This window comes from Phyllostomus hastatus, unplaced genomic scaffold (assembly GCF_019186645.2).
Source record: "Phyllostomus hastatus isolate PE091 unplaced genomic scaffold, TTU_PhHast_1.1 phas_scaffold_755, whole genome shotgun sequence".
In the NCBI taxonomy this organism is placed as follows: domain Eukaryota; kingdom Metazoa; phylum Chordata; class Mammalia; order Chiroptera; family Phyllostomidae; genus Phyllostomus; species Phyllostomus hastatus.
Window position 1 is genome coordinate 2,522,022 of NW_025334039.1, and position 3,754 is coordinate 2,525,775.

Here is a 3,754-nt window from a genome sequence, read left to right on the forward strand (position 1 = left end):
AACCTGTGGGATCTGAGGCTATCTCCAGATCAGTGGTGTCAGAACTGAGTTATATTAGACACCCGGCCATTGACCACTAAAATTTTGAGAATTGCTTGCTGGTGGTCAAAAAAAAAACCCACATTGGACCTTGTTTAGAAGAAGTGAGTGCTTAAGGGTAATGGGACATCATGTTTAAAGAGTCAGAAAATGACTAATGATAATTAGTGCTTAATTATTCAGTGTGGGCAAATGCAGTAAAATGGAAACAATTGGGGGGTGTGGGTGAATGGTGGTATGGGAGTCCTCTACTGTTCCGGCAACTTGAATGTAAGTTGGAAACAGTTTTAAAAATAGATTTATGAATAGATAATGGTTTAAAAAGAATGATAATCTCATATACAAAGTATTTATGGTAGGTTATTTGCCAAGAGGCCACAACAATTTCTCCTGTTCTGAACACCTCTTTGCAATGTGGCTTTGCAAACTCCCCCATCAAGAGGTGAGCTTTTCCTCCCCTCAGTCTGCACTGGCCTTGGGACTTTCTTTAACCAAAAGAATGCAAGTGCTGTGTGACTCTGGAGCCTTTGACCTCCAAAGGCCTAGAAGCCTCCATTCTTGCCCTCTTGCTGATCTACGATTATCATTGAAAGAAGCCCAAGGATATTCCAGACAAGATGACAGCATAGACAGACATGGCTCGCCTGTTCGCATAACCACGTGAAAATTACAACTAAAATATAGAACAAGCATCACTCAGAACTGTCAGAAATTGAGTCGAGTGAAGTCTGACAACTACAAAATCGAGTTGAATGGAAATTGGACAACTGTGGAATTAAAGAAACCACATCCATCCACACTGGTAGGAGGGGTGCAGACACAGAACGGCTGGTCCCACATCCACATGTGGTGGATAAAAATTTGGGAGGGATATCTCAGGAGTGAGGAGTCCCAGCCCCTTACCAGAACCCCCAGCCCAGAGTCCCAGTGCCAGGAGACTCCTGTCCCCACAACTGCTGGCTGCAAAAACCAGCAGGGATTGAGTTAGTGGAAGAAACTTCTGGAGCCCCAAGCAGTCCCTCTTGAAGAACCCACATATGGACTCACCTACTCAGACTCACTCCCTCTGAGCTCCAGCACCAGGGTTGCAACTTGAAAGGCACAAGTGAAGAAACAAGTATCTGGCATCAAGGAAAGCAGAGGCCGTTATCCTTTTTCTAACCCTTACCCCACAAAGAGCCAGCAAGCCGGTGCCGTATCTGACACTACATCAACCTGGCTAACACTGTTTGACCTGCCTTGGAGATCCCCAGAGACTTTGCCCCACCCAACTTATGCACCCATCCAAGCTGCTTTTCCCTATGAATGGCTTGCCTTGGCTCATGCTTCACAACTGCCTAAATCCTCTCAAACAGGAAACACCTGGCACTAGCAGCAGCCATCTTAGATTCACAGCGTGGCTTTGCCTGGAAAGCTGCAAGCCCGGAACAAGTAGCAGCCATCTCAGATTGCTTTATAGCTCAGGCAGGGTGCCCTGGGTAAAACTCAGGGGGAACTGACTGCACCACCTGGGAAACCCCAGAGCCAGTCCACCCAGTGGACAGCTACAGACCACATTGGAGCACCACCACCCTGTCCCTGCACAGCTGATCCTCCATGAAGGGCAGAGGTTGGTCATCAGTGGTCACAGCCAGTCCTTGCAGCTGACTGGCCTTGGTAAATCCCTCCCATTGATCTGCCAACAGCAACGAAGTCTCAACTACGGAGGAGGGTGTACTCACCCCTCACAAAGGGTGCACCTTGAGTACCCAGCTTGAGTGATGGGAGGCTGTGCCACGGGACCCTACAGGACACCTACTTCATTAGGCCACACTACCAAGACACAGAGTCCAAGCAGCTCTACCTAATACATAGAAACAAACACAGGGAGGCTGCCAAAATGAGGAGACAAAGAAACATGGCCCAAATGAAAGGACAGATCAAAACTCCAGAAACAGAACTAAACAGAATGGAGATAAGCAATCTATCAGGCAGAATTCAAAACACTGGTTATAAGGATGCTCAAGGAACTTAGTGAGGACCTCAACAGCATAAAAAAGATTAGTCAGAAATGAAGGATATACTAATTAAAAAACAATTTATAGGGAAACAACAGTAGAGTGGATGAAGCTGAGGATCAAATCAATGATTTGGAACATAGGGAAGCAAAAAATAACCAATCAGGACAAAAAGAAAAAAGAATCCAAAAAAACGAAGAAAGTATAAGCAGCCTCTGGGACAACTTCAAGTAAGCCAACATTCACATCATAGGGTTACCAGAAGGAGAAGATAAAGGGCGAGAAATTGGAAATTGATTTGAAAAAAACAGTGAAAGAAAACCTCTCTAAGGTGGTGAAGAAAATAGACATACAAGTGCAGGAAGCACAGTCCCAAACAAGATGGATGCAAAGAGGCCCACTCCAAGACATCATAATTAAAATGCCACAGATTAAAGATAAAGAGAGAATCTTCAAAACAGCAAGAGAAAATAAGTTACCTACAGGGGAGTTTTTATAAAACTGTCAGCCGATTTATCAAAAGAAACTGCAGGCTAGAAGGGACTGGCAAGAAGTATTTGGAGTCATGAAAAGCAGGGACCTGCAGCCAAGATTGCTCTACCCAGCAAAGATATCAATCATTTAGAATCGAAGGGCAGATAAAGTGCTTCCCAGACAAGAAAAAAAAAAAAAAAGGAATTTATTATCACCAAACCATTATCATATGAAATGTTAAAGGGATTTACTTAAGAAAAAGAAGATCAAATCTATGAACAATAAAATTACAAAAAATACATATATATCAACCATTGAATCAAAAAAACAGACTAAGCAAACAAGAAGAACAAAGAATTGTGGATACAGAGAACATTTTGAAGGCTGCCAGATGGGAGGAGGTGGGGGAGAAGGGGTGAAGAGGTGAAAGGACTAAGAAGTACAGATAGGTAGTTATTGAATAGCCAGGGGGACGTAGAGTACAGTACAGGAAATGGAGCAGCCAAAGAACTCACACCCATGACCCATGGACATGAACAATGGTGTGGGGGTTGCCTGAGGGAGTAGGGGGTGCTGGATGGAGGGGGGCAAAGGGGGACAAATCAGGACAACTGTAATAGCATGATCAATAAAATATAATTTAAAAAAAAAAGAAGCCCAGACCACCTTAAGCATGAAGGACCACATGGAGAGAGACCACCTTAGACCATCCAGCAATTCTAATTATTTCTCAATTGTGAGAAATAATAAATCATGATGGTTGTAAGTTTTGGAGTGGGTTGTTACACAAATTAGGAATCCTAGCATGTTACTATTTCCATCATTATGCTGAAGAATTGAATCAACATCAACTGACTATGAAGAGAACATTTCCTCAGACTAAATAAAGTAGTTGGAGCCCTGGCTGGTGCGGCTCAGTGGACTGAGCACTGGCCTGTGAACCAAGAGGTTGCCAATTTGATTCCTGGCCAGGGCACATGCCTGGGTTGTGGGCTGGGTCTCCAGTGGGGGGCACATGAGAGGCAGCCGCACATTGGTGTTCCTCTCCCTCTCTTTCTCCCTTCCCCTTTGTCTAAAAATAAATAAATAAAATCTTTTAAAAATATAAATAAATAAATAGAGTAGTTGTGGTTCTCTGCAAAGCTCTTCCTCTCTTCCATCAGAGAATTGCTTTGCACGTGGATTAATAGTGAGATAGCACTTTCTAGTTTGTAGAGATCTTGCCCCGATGTAGCCTCACTTCA